Raw genomic sequence first — 13,343 nt, 5'->3', positions numbered from 1 at the left:
GGTTGCCTCTACTTTCTCAACTAGAAGCAAGGCTGAAGTTAACATCTTGTGAATCTGGAAAGAAGTAAATACATGGCTGGCCGAGCAAGCGAGTGAAGGGGCCCGCCCGAACTAAGGAGCCAGAGGCAGCTGGCCAAGCCACTCTGCAACAGACTGACGAAGCTGACGCACCAGGCAGCAACCATCGGGTTTGTTACTGAGCCATTTGCAACCATGGGGTCCAAGAATCCAAGTCTACAAAACCGGAGCTGTAAGATCATGACCTTCCGTCCTACAATTGAGGAGTTTCAGGACTTTGGGAAATATGTGGCCTACATTGAATCCCAAGGAGCTCACAGAGCAGGACTTGCTAAGGTGATCCCACCCAAGGAGTGGAAACCTAGGAAAACTTATGATGATATTGATGACATGGTGATTCCAGCTCCGATTCAGCAGGTGGTGACAGGACAATCTGGTTTATTTACCCAGTATAACATACAGAAGAAACCCATGACAGTGGGAGATTATCGGCGCTTGGCCAACAGTGAAAAGTATTGTACTCCTCGACACCAAGACTTTGAAGATCTGGAGCGTAAATACTGGAAGAACCTGACTTTTGTATCTCCAATTTATGGAGCTGATATCAGTGGTTCTTTATATGATGCTGATGTGGAAGAGTGGAACATTGGGAATTTGAACACCCTGTTGGACATGGTGGAACACGAATGTGGGATTATCATAGAAGGTGTGAACACTCCCTATCTGTACTTTGGGATGTGGAAAACCACCTTTGCTTGGCACACAGAAGACATGGATCTCTACAGTATCAATTACCTGCACTTTGGGGAGCCCAAATCATGGTATGCCATACCTCCAGAACATGGTAAACGTCTGGAACGCCTGGCAAAAGGGTTTTTCCCTGGCAGTTCTCAGGGATGTGATGCCTTTCTCCGCCACAAGACGACTCTCATCTCTCCCACCATCTTGAAGAAGTACAGCATCCCTTTTGATCGGATCACTCAGGAGGCTGGCGAGTTTATGATCACTTTTCCCTATGGATACCATGCAGGATTCAATCATGGTTTCAACTGTGCTGAGTCAACCAATTTTGCCACATTGCGATGGATTGATTATGGCAAGATGGCTGCTCAGTGCACCTGCCGAAAGGATATGGTGAAAATTTCAATGGATGTTTTTGTGAGAGTGCTACAGCCAGAGCGCTATGAACTGTGGAAGCAAGGAAAAGATATTACTGCTTTGGACCACATGAAGCCCACTGCACTAACTAGTCCCGAATTGATGGCTTGGAATGAGACTAAGGCTGTGCTGAAAGCTAAGCTCCTTCAGAGGTCCCACAGAAAAAGAAGCCAGCCGAGGAGGCATAAGACGCAAGACCAGAAGTCTTTGGGAGAGGTCATGGCTGCAGAAACCCTTTTGGAGGAGGGCAAAGTCAAGGAAGAACCCAAACATAAACCTGACCTAGAAGAAGAAGAGCAGCACAAAACTCCTGAAGGTGGTGAAGGGGATGGCAAGACCAAGCTCCGTGCCCCCAAAGCCAAAAGTGATAAGAAGAAGCACCATCACCACCACCATCACCACCTTCCTCAGCTGCCTCAGTTGTTGTCACCTCCACCCCAGCTCTGTACAGATGAAGAGGTCCCCCTCCCACCTCCTCCCACATTGGAGCCCCCTGTGCTAGCACCAGTCTGTGCTGCCACAGAAGAGAGCTTTCCCTTAGCTTCCCCCCTTAACATTGTCCATCCCTCTGAGGTGCCCAGCAAAGAGGATGACTTTAAGCCTCGACCTATCATTCCCATGTTATATGTGGTTCCACAGACCAATAAGGTGACATTTGACAAAGAGCCCGTATCTTGCCAGCAAACACGTGAACACTTTGCTCAGAAAGGCCAGATTTGGAGGAAGCAGACTGTGCCCATGGAGCTAACAGTGAAGGAAGAAGAAAGAGGAGAAGCTGAACAGATGGAGCTTGGTCCCAAAACCAATGAGGTTCAGGCTCCATCCACCTTTTCCAAATTGAAAATGGAGATCAAGAAGAGAAAGCGTCATCCCCTGGGTAAATCACCAACTAGATCCCCATTGTCTGTTGTCAAACAATAAGGCTCCAGGGAAGAGGCCTTTCCCTTCTCTGGAGAAGAGGATGTGAGTGACCTGAGGCCTTGAAGTCTTTGCTTTCCCTCCAGTGGAAGAATAAAGTGCACAATTTCCAGGCAGAAAAGAAGTTCAATGCAGCTGCAGCCCTGGTAGAGCCACATTGTGCAGTCTATAGTCTCTTCTACCCCTATAACCAGTCCTCACAGACAGATAAAGAAACTCCCCAGACCTCTCTGGGAGAGACCTCTTCACTACTTCAGCTTTCCAAGTGTGGACAGAAGACCAAGCCCTCGATCCCAGAAATGTGTTTTACTTCAAGCGGTGAAAATACTGAGCCTCTCCCTGCAAATTCTTATATTGGTGACGATGGAACCAGCCTCCTCATTGCCTGCGCCAAATGCTACTTACAAATTCATGCATGTTGCTACGAATCCGTCCTGATCTGGTACATGAAGGTTGGACTTGTTCTCGGTGCACAGCCAATGCCTGGACAGCGAAATGTTGTTTGTGTACCCTCAGGGGAGGAGCTCTTCAGATGACTACTGATAAAAGGTGGATTCGCATGATCTGTGCTATTGCTGTCCCAGAAGTACGATTTCTTAAGGTAATGGAGTGTCACCCTGTGGATATCAGTGCAATCCCAGAGCAAAGATGGAAACTGAAATGTGTTTACTGTCGAAAGCGGAAGAAGAAGAAGCTATCTGGAGCTTGCATCCAGTGTTCCTACGAACATTGCTCTACTTCTTTTCATGTGACTTGTGCTCATGCGGCTGGTGTTCTCATGGAACCTCATGATTGGCCCCATGTTGTGTCCATCACTTGCTTTAAGCATAAAACAGGCAGCCAGGGTGTCCAGTTTCTAAGGGAGGTGTCTTTGGGCCAGACAGTTATCACAAAGAACCGCAATGGTCTCTATTATCGGTGCAAAGTAATCGGCACAACCACCCAGATGTTCTATGAAGTGAACTTTGATGACGGTTCCTACAGTGACAACTTGTACCCAGAGAGCATTATTAGCAGAGATTGTCTCCAGCTGGGACCCCCTCCCGAAGGGGAGTTTGTTCAGCTCCGGTGGACTGATGGAAATATCTATAAAGCCAAGTTCATTTCAGCTGTGATCAGTCATATTTATCAGGTGGAGTTTGAGGATGGTTCCCAACTCATGGTGAAGTGGGGTGACATTTACACCCTCGAACAGGAGCTCCCCAAGAGAGTCAAATCGAGACTGTCCCTCAGCACTGGTGCTCCACAAAAGAGAGTATCCTCAGGAGAGGAGGCCAAGGCAGCCAAGCGCCCAAGAGTGGGCAGCACCTGAAACTCTGAGGACTCTGGACAGAATCCTGATTACCTGGCCTTCATGGAGAGCCTCCTGCAGTCACACTACCAGCCTGGAGCCCAGAGCCACGTGTTTTAGTACAAACACAATTTTAGAACCAACATCTTGTGACCTCCCCCAACCCCACGCTGACCCCCTTTGACGCCAGCAAAGCACCCAGGCAACTGTGGAACACGTGGACAGCCCTCTCCCTTCCCCTTTCCCTTCCCCCCTGCAATAACTTGCTGTGAATTCCTTTCATCTACATTTAATTTTGACCATCTGAGAGACTTGTCTGGCCACAGGCTACCTCGATTCTGCTGAACACACTGCTGATGGTCATAGTAATGGAAGCAATGGTAACCTCTCAGATTGTGTGTCACCTGGAGGCTTTAGAAGAGCTTGTACTCCCGGAGCCCATGGATGCCTTGCTCTTGTCTTAGGCTAGGAAGGGTTAAACGTTACATTACAAAAGTAAAAACTACTCAGATTTTTAAACCATGTAAAAGCTCTCATCTTGAAAAGGTGCTATTTCACTGACTACTGAAACAGCCTTTGGAATTGTGATTTCTGTATATAAATCACCTTTATGAAGTTCTTTCTGTAAATACTTATTGTTAAAATATATATATAAGAAAAAATTCCCCCCTGCCCCCCAAAAAAAGAAGTAAATACATTTTGGAAATGGGAGAGAAAGAACTGTTAGCACCAGATAAATCAAGAAGCCAGCTAAATACAAAGAAGCAATACGTTCAGTCTTCCTTCTGGCCCAAGATCTAGCCATGTCATGTTCAAATTACATTGAAAGTAGTGCATGTGAATATAGTTCTGATGAAGAATTATTTGAGCTTTCTTTCTCAGAACCAGAATTAAAAGACTCCTTTGTGTGTTCCATGTTCTTACCTGAGTCCCAACCTGCTGAAGATGATGAAAATGAAGACAGGAGCAGTGATGATGATGGTGGCGAACTCAATTATGAAGCCATCTCTGACAATGATGATGAACAATATAAGCATGCTGCTGATATACAAGACAATTTTAACTTCCAGGATAAATATATTGATGTCACTGATGGCTGTAATGCTAATCATTATAATGATGGTAGCCAGCATGACAACACCAAAGAAATAGTTTATGGTTATGACCAAGATGACAAGGACATCTACTATGATGGTGGCAGCAATTGTATGGACAGCCATGATGATGATAACAAAAATCCCAATGATTATTATAGAAATATAAAGAAACCCATATTAGCTGCAATAGTCTTAGGAACAGAATTGGTGATAATGGTAAAAACAAAAATGGAAATGCTGACAGCCTTTTTGATAAAAGGAATAATGATAGGAACAATAATGAAGATAAAGACAATAACTCCAGTTATGGTGATAGAGATGCTGATAATAATGATGATAATGATGATACAACATGCTGGAGGGTAATATTAACCATTCTGATGCTGACAATTTGGCCAGTGATGCTAGAGGTGATGAGAAACCAACTGAAAATATAGCAATATTAATATAGCAATATCAATGTCAGTGATGGTGATACTGAGAGCAGTGCTAATAGAGCTATAATATCACTGCCAATGGGGATATCCTTAATTAGGACACTACCAGTAATGACAACAATGGCACAGATATGAAACAGACAGACCTGAAGTACAATAATAAAAAATGGTGACAGAGAAACAGTAAGATGACATTTGTCTGTTACTCTTTAGCTAGTCCTTGAATGACAGTCACTTTTTTCCTAGTGTTTTGGTACCACTTGCAAAAAGGCTGCCAAGATATTTTTTTTGGTCATAAGCATATACTCCTATTTTCAATTTCTTTGGGAGCTTTAGCTTTGTTAAGGGCATTGATCAAACTTTATGTGTCAAGAAAACACCAGCAGGAAGAACAACCACAAAACTATCAAAGTGAATGTTGCAAAATGAGAAACAACAAAGATACTTTGAAATAAAGAGAAGACATTCTAACCTACTCCTTTGCAAAGGTGGGAGGACCATGGGTGTGGCACATAACTTGTTTTGCCAATTTTTCCAAAAAACTAATTTTGTTTGTTTAAAAATTTTTTTCATTCTCCCCTCCCTAAATTTGTTGTATTGCATGATTGTAGAGGATTGAGGAGAAATATTGGCAACTTTAAAAGTGGAAAAAATCAGAGTATGTCAATAAAAAATTATTTTAAATAAGACCACTGTCTTTGTAAGTTTTGTATTAAGGATTTTCTCTTGGATACCAATTTAATAATTGGTCATTAATGGAACAACATAAATATTTCTCTCAGTCATCTGAAAGTTTGGAGAGTTTTGATCTTTACTTACCAATTTAAAAATTTTTTTCCTTGAACTCTATACATAATATGGATTTTGATGTCTATTGCCTAAAGAAAGACTCTTAAAGGATCCTTGAAGATCTGGTTGTAAAATGAGCCATTCTATCTCCTGATATCTAGAGAGAGTAGAAAACAGTATGAACAGATCTTTTATAGGAAATATAACCTTGGGGATTTTATATCATAACTTGGCTTTCTGATTGGATATGGTAATGTGAGGTTACCAGATATCTCCACTTGAGATGGGACTGTAATCAAAAGTCTAATTGAACAAAAAGCCTAATGAAAAGTAGAAGAGCCACTTAATATTGAGATGATCCTATCAGAGGTCTTCCCTGCTTGCCTCAGACTTCCAGATTGTTTACAATAATTCAGGCTTTCTTTGCTAAAGCATTTCTTTGCTACCTTGGTCCTAATCACTTCCAAAATGCATATTTTTAAATTTGTGTCACGATAAGGAACTACTGAACTTCTTTCAAATCTTTTGAATATTCACAAATACCTATTTTTAAAAATATCTAAATATATAATGTTGTACTAGCTCCTGCTTGGCCCATCCCCCTGCTTACCTAAGCATTTTGCAAGCAGAATGTAATGTCCTTGTGCTCTGAGGTCAGTGTACCCTGTCCTATATCCTATTCTTGGTACTCCCTTGCTTTCAATAAGGTTATAAACTACTAATTTCTGCTTCTGTATCTTCCTGCTTACAAAATTAACACTTTGTAGTTTGTGGTTTTAGCCTTTATTAAACCCTTGCTGTTCTGGGATGCTTGATTTGGGTCTTGCTAAATTTACCCTTGCATCCACTGAAGAATAAGCTCCACTTGAAATTTTATCAAGTCTCACTTACTGTTTCTTGGTATAACCATAGTGTTTGGATACGTTTTAGAAATTTTCTCTAAAGCTCCAATTTTTGCTGAGACTTTCACATAAAGAATTGTTTTAATTAGTGGTCAAGAAATCTTAAACATTTTCCCACTTGAATGGTCTCTGTGCCTCTCTGTCTCCCTCTCTCAATATCAGAAAATAAGAATTATTTTAAAAAGTCAGGAACCCTTAAAAGTCTTCCTTTAGAAAACTGGAAATTGAGAGGATGCCCATCAGTTAGTAAATAGCCGAATAATGATAGTATATGAATGTAATGGAACATTATTATTCTATAAGTATTGTTGAGCAGAAAAGCTCAAATTTCAAAAAAGCCTGGGAGACTTATATAAACTAGTGCTGAGGGAAGTGAGCAGAACCAGAAGATCATTGTATGCAGTAAAATGGTTATGTGATCAACTGTGATTTACTTGGCTCTTCTCAGCAATGTAGTGATTCAAGGCCATTTGAAGAGACTTGGGATGGAAAGTATACTCCACATCCAGTGAGAGAACTAAGGATATCAACTATGGCTACCCAAAGCAAAATATTTTCATTTTTTCATTTTTTTTCCTTTCTCATGGATTTTTGCCTTCTGGTTAGATTGTTCTTGAACAACATACTTCATTTTTTGGCTCTCTTGTTACTATCTAGAATACTGTGATAACTACACAGACAAGTTTCCAACCACTATTATCAGAAAACCCTTTCCTTTAGTGTAAAGGGCTGAAACTCTGAATAGGTACACTGGAATCAGACAACCGAGCACTTAAGGCTAATTACTTATTGGACAATACTCTATTAGCATATGCTTGGAAAACTATTCTGTGCTGGCAAGATCTTTTGGTGTATACAGAGAATTGTAGGAGGGATTAGGGGGTGGAGTAAGACAAGCCAGAGTCAGTTTTCCAGTGGACAAGGAGAAGGCAAGTAGTGGAGAGCTTGTGTCCATTCCCTTCACTTCCCCCTAAAGACCAAGAATAAAAACCAAGGACTTATCCTGACTCTGGCTGATTCTAAGGCATTCAGGGTGCTAACCCGGACTTCACCCTTTAGGTATTTCCCCAGTGCCTAGTCAAACTGTGGACTGGTAAGGACTGATCTGAGCAGTTCCAAGCTTCATGGAACATAACGGGCCAATTTCTGATAACAAGCAACTTCATCTATGACTACCTATGACTAACTAGGCCAGGTAGGTCACTGTCTACAGTGACTTGTCCAAAATACTTGTTTCCAAATCTGTCTTTCCATCAAGCCTGGAAAAGCCTGAAATAGCTTTCCTTACCTGGTGCTATAATCACTTCAGTCTTTTTCCTAGAAAATACATTTTTCAGGGCACAACTTCCTGTTTTATATGGTGCTGTCACCTTTTCCAGCTTAAGGATTTTAAGACCAAACACTGGCCACCTTCAGGTAATTTTCTTCCCCCAAACTCCACTTGGTTTTAATCTAATTATAGTCACTCACCAACCACTCCCACACCTCCATCCCTGATTGACTGACAATTGTTACAGCAGTGATTATTTGATTATTCTTTTATAGAAGTTGAGGGAAGTGTCTAGTATCAAACCATTAAATGATTGGAAAGATTTCTACTCTATTAGTTCATTAATCTATAGTGCAATGATTGCAGTTCCTATTTTTCCAGGGATTGGAGAAAAACATTTTCAAAATTTCAACAAAACACTTTGTTGAAGGATTCACATTTAGTCCAGTGCTTAGAATGTCTGACACAATTAAGGGATATGTGTTGACTTGACTTAATTGCACAAAAGTTATTGGTGAGAATGGCAGGCTCAGGTTTTGACATATGGTTTGTAGCTGTAGGATCATTTGGTAAAGAGCTATCTTCACTGAAGAGAAGACTTCAGCCTCCCTTTGCTTAGTTCTTTATACTTGATAAATATCTGAGAGAGTGCTGTGATTAATTGACTGTGGGACTAATCTTCACAACTTTTGAAGAATAGACACTTTGATAAGTTCAAAAACTGTCTCAGTACAATATAAATGAATATGGTGCTGAGTTGGGAATGTAATTAACCACTGTGAAGTGATCTTTAGTTAGGGGGGAGGAAAGGATTTTTCTATTTTTGACTCATTATAAGGCTAGTAATTCACATCTTCAGTGAGTGAAAAAGTCAGTCAGCTATCTGGGAAAAGAATATAAAAGCCCAGTGCAAGTTCAATTTGGGAAATCCTTACTGAAAACCTAGATAGGAATTGTGAATTTGTAACTTGCAAAGGAAAAAATGACATAACCCAGAAGCCCTGCTTGGGGTTTACTGTTAGGGATTTTAGGAGATGATTCTTGGTCTACTGGATATTGGAAAAAATCTTTAAAGTCCCTTCTACTTCTAGAATTTTGTGAGATGGACCTGTAAGCAGATAAGTCAGGATTGCCTAGGAAAATAGTGAGCCAGTGTTAAAAGCCTAAGTGCTTCATTGCTATCTGTCCTTTCTACCAAACCCCAGCAGTCCAAATTAATAAGAGAATTAGAGTATTTGGGGCTTTTTTTTTCCTCTGTGAAGGATTTACACAAAGATATGGGTCAATAATGATAGGATTTGATCATATATATGGATTAAGTGGGAATTAGAGTGGATATTCAAGGTTAAATAAATACTTGTACAAATGAGGTAACAAATTGAAAGTAGGGTAAAATGGAGGGAAAATCACACTTTAGAAATTATTACAAAATTACTTCACTTATAGGCATGAATTTTGAAATGTATTTTTCATTAGTAGGTTCTAAGTCTGGCCCGATTGGCTACCATCTATTTGAGTCGCATTTTAATCCATCATTTCATGCAACTTTCCTCATGCACGAGGGAAAAAAAAACAAGGGGCGATGATCTCTATCTAATTCCTGGTGTGCCTTTGACTACAAATACTCAGAGTCAAAGACTGACAAATGGATTTGCTCTGCAGTTTTTAGCTGGGGACATATCTGTCTCTTCCTTGTAATCCAGATTGGAGACAAACCCTACTTCAGCTTGTGTAGGTAATATTTATCAATAAGCACCAGGTTTAGTTATAGCCATGAGGGAAGTTGGTGAGCCTTCAGCATCCAAGGATAATGCAATGATGGCCAGAAAGGCCATTTTCATCCTAATCTATAGTGGCATTCATAGTAACTCTACAGAGATATCAGTGGAAATCTGAAATGTAGCAATCAGTGGTTTATCACAGGTGCTACTGATAGGACTACAACCATCTGGGAACTGCTAGTGGCAAAATAAAACTGTCATGGACTGGATATATCAGGACTGCATGAGGGGTGATTGTCAGTACAAGGAGTTCATACCTTTTCTGCTCTAGTGAAGATAAGCAGGTGGGATCTCAAAAACAATAAACTTATCAGATGTCATCATGGACATCTAAGTGCAGTATATGGTTTGGATTTGCTGCCAACAAATGTGTTTGTGATTTATAGTAGAGATACAATTGCAAAGATATGGGATGTGAGGATACAAACCAGGGTACACACATTGGTGGGTCATACAAATACAGGAGATACAGTCAAGTGTCAAGCTGCAGAATCACAGATCATTACAGTAAGGTATGATGCAAACACAAATATGATTATGGGACTTAGTGGTGTGAAAGGAAATTCTGATTTTCATATTAATAAGATTTATGTAATGATTATCTTAACATTTTAGATTTCTCAGAGCTGCCTGTTCTGGCTTAGCAGGCAGATACTCACAATGAAATTTAAAATTAATGACTATTCTCACAATGACTATTTTCTTGTGCTATACCATAGCTGAGTATAAGAAAAGACGTAATCAAGAATTATAGAAAACTGCATCACAACACTCTGGTTCTGTGCTTTGGGGAGGAGATGATCACAAGCCTCAAGATTTGAAACAATTCTGGAACTATTGTACTGTCTTCCATTCCTTTACTTATCCTAGGAAAACACTAAATTCCTGGAAATGCTTGCATTGTAATCCACATTCCCATTTGTGGTTTGTTGATAAAATCCCTATCTTTCCTGCAAAAGGTGAATTCTGCCCTAGAAGAGTTTCTAGTTTACAAACTGTATTCCTCACTCTGAAGGTGATTAAACTGCTACTTGATCTCTAAAAATCAATCTCTAGGCCTTCTTTGTTTGACGCCAGTTATTCATGGTTCAGGCATCAGTATAGTAAAATTTTATTAACAGAAGCTAGAAAAATATAAGTCAAGTAAGTAAATCAGCAAAAAACCCATTGAAAGCAGTGATTTTGCATCCAAGATATTAATACATTTGTATCTGGTTTTCCAGATAATATTAAACAGTGAAAATTATTTGATGGAAACTTTATTCAAAATCATTATGCCATAATTAATATATTAGCTGTGAATTCAGATGAAGTTCTGCTATTTGGAGCAGATAAAGGCACTATTCATCTTTGGAATTTAATGGAATAAATGAAGATTTCATAGAGACTGTAGGGTAAAATAGAGCAGACCCTAGATCTAAGTTTCAGGACATCATCTCTATGAAACAAAATGTGCCCTGCCACATCAGGACTGCTTAGGCAAAATAAGGAGGCATTGTTGTCCATTGGTCAATTGTCCCTTCCGTGTTCCTGAAGAATTCAGTCCATCTAATGAATTTAAAAACCAATGGGGGTGGGGAGAAGAAGGGAAGAAGACCCGCGGTCTTTTTAGCTATATAGCCCAGCTTCTGCCTCTGCATTGGGCCACACCTTGCTGGATTGTTAATGTACTGGCCCACTTCTTGCAAGACCAAATAAAGGATTTCTAGTTGCATCTGGAGGTACCTCTGAGAAATCAATTTGGATAAGGGTGTACTATTCTGTCCCATATAGTTTTATGGAGCTCACTCCAGGATCCCATGATTTCCCAGAGAGATGGATGGAGTTCTGATAAGGAAACAGTCCTTGGGATTTTGACTTCCAACCTCTCTCTGTGTGAGGTATCAGCTCAAAGTGGAGGAACTCAGTAAAAAAGAAAACAAAAAGTCTTCAAAGAAGCCTGAACAATTGGGCAGAAAACAGTCAGGTGACTTATGTGCACATAACCCAGAGGTAAGCACTGTTGGACTGTCCTTAGGCTGAACTGGACCTTGGCATTGCTGGAATCCTTCTAAGGCTTAGTGACCCAATGAAAGGGATGGCCGCTAGTAAGTTCAGAGGAAGTTCTCTTAAACAGCAAACGGAGGGGCACTCTGGGTCACTGCTTGGTGGTGGCAACCCTGCCATATTTGTTGATCTGAGGGGAGAAGTTAGCTCTATGTTTTATAGGATCATTAGTCATTAGATGGAAACCGCTCTCCCCAGAAGGGAAGCCTTCAAAGGGGTGGGGAAGAAGCAGTCCAAACCTAAATCTTTGAAGGAAAAATCTAAAATACTACCAGATAGTGCAATAGGTAGCTTGCTACAAAATTGGAATAAATTACCAAAGAAAAAAGGGAAAGATAAAAAGAAAATGATAAATGTGTGTGTGTGTGTGTGTGTGTGTGTGTGTGTGATTGGAGGAGGGAGAATTTGACCAAATACCAGGTTTTTTGAGGAATGGATATGACAGAAGCTAAACTTGTATGTGATTGGGAAAGATCCTCTAAATCCAGAGGAAGTAGTTTATGCTAATCTCTGGTTGCCTGAGGCTCATCTTTTCTTTTCACAAATAAAGAAGGATGGGAAGGAAAGCAGAACAGGAATCTGCCACATCCATGGGACCCTCTTCTCTCTCTCTCTCCCCCTATGCTTCTTCTTCTCTTCAGGCAGCAACAACCATGGCCACCTCTACTGCTCCAATCTCAACCCCTTCTGGTCCTAGCAACCCAATCTAGGATTTATTAACTCCCTCCACCCCTCCCCATAGACCTCTGAGGAGGGAAATAGAGCAACTCAAAAAGGATCTAGCCAATTTCCCCCCTCCCTGACCAGCTACATTTGGGGCCCATATGTTCCCACCAAGGGAAGTGCCCTTAGTCCAAGCAAAATTAGTGTTTGTTAATGCATCCCATACCACTACTGAGGGTATTTAAAGAAAAAATTACAATTTGTGGAAAGAGAAGTAAAGTGTCACCTTATGTGAAGGGGAGAAAAGATTGGACCATTCTTGAGTGGAAGGGATATTGGAAACACCTTGATCCAGGACTACTAGGATAGTACATAGAGTAGAGAAAGACTTTCTCTTTTCCCTCCTTCCCTCCTTCCCTGACTGCAGCAGGAATACTTGGACAAAGGTGTGAAAGGGAGAAAAGGAAAATATATTCAGTTCAATAAAAGTTGTTGTTTGAGATAAGAAAGTAAAAGCAGTTTTAAAGGAGCTCTAATCAAAGCCTACTAAAGGGATATGTAAATTGTAATCTATTTGCAATGATAATGTTAACATAAGATTTAAGAGTCTGGTAACTTTAGAAAAACAGAAAAGCAGTTCACAGCTATCTTAAAAACTCTGGCAGTAAATAGCCTGCTTTTTTGTTATGGGGAGTCAGACTTCTTCAGGCTTTGTCAGTAAAAACTGGTACTTATCTCTTTTCTAACTCCCCAAAGCGAAATGGTTTCTGTGAACCCCCTCAAAGAAACAACTTCGAATTTTCCTGGGCATGGCTGTATTTTGTAAGCTTCTCAAGGAAACTTCATATCTTTGGGGTCACCCTCTTGTCTTGGGCCAGTGGCTAGCATAGCTCTTCTAATTAAAGAAACCTTTAAGCTCACCCTAGATTATCCATTGGAGGTTCTAACTCCCTAACAAGTCCAGAGCATTTTT

At 40.5% G+C, this 13,343-nt stretch overlaps 1 pseudogene; it reads left to right on the top strand.

The window, feature by feature from the left end:
* The first annotated feature begins 213 nt into the window (after positions 1-213).
* On the top strand, positions 214-4,117 carry LOC127558084 (lysine-specific demethylase 4B-like; annotated as a pseudogene).
* The last annotated feature ends 9,226 nt before the right edge of the window (positions 4,118-13,343 follow it).

The sequence above is a fragment of the Antechinus flavipes genome, chromosome 3 (genome assembly GCF_016432865.1).
Source record: "Antechinus flavipes isolate AdamAnt ecotype Samford, QLD, Australia chromosome 3, AdamAnt_v2, whole genome shotgun sequence".
NCBI lineage: Eukaryota > Metazoa > Chordata > Mammalia > Dasyuromorphia > Dasyuridae > Antechinus > Antechinus flavipes.
Note: the sequence above shows the minus strand (reverse complement) of the source record. Positions and strands in the feature narration are given on the sequence as shown.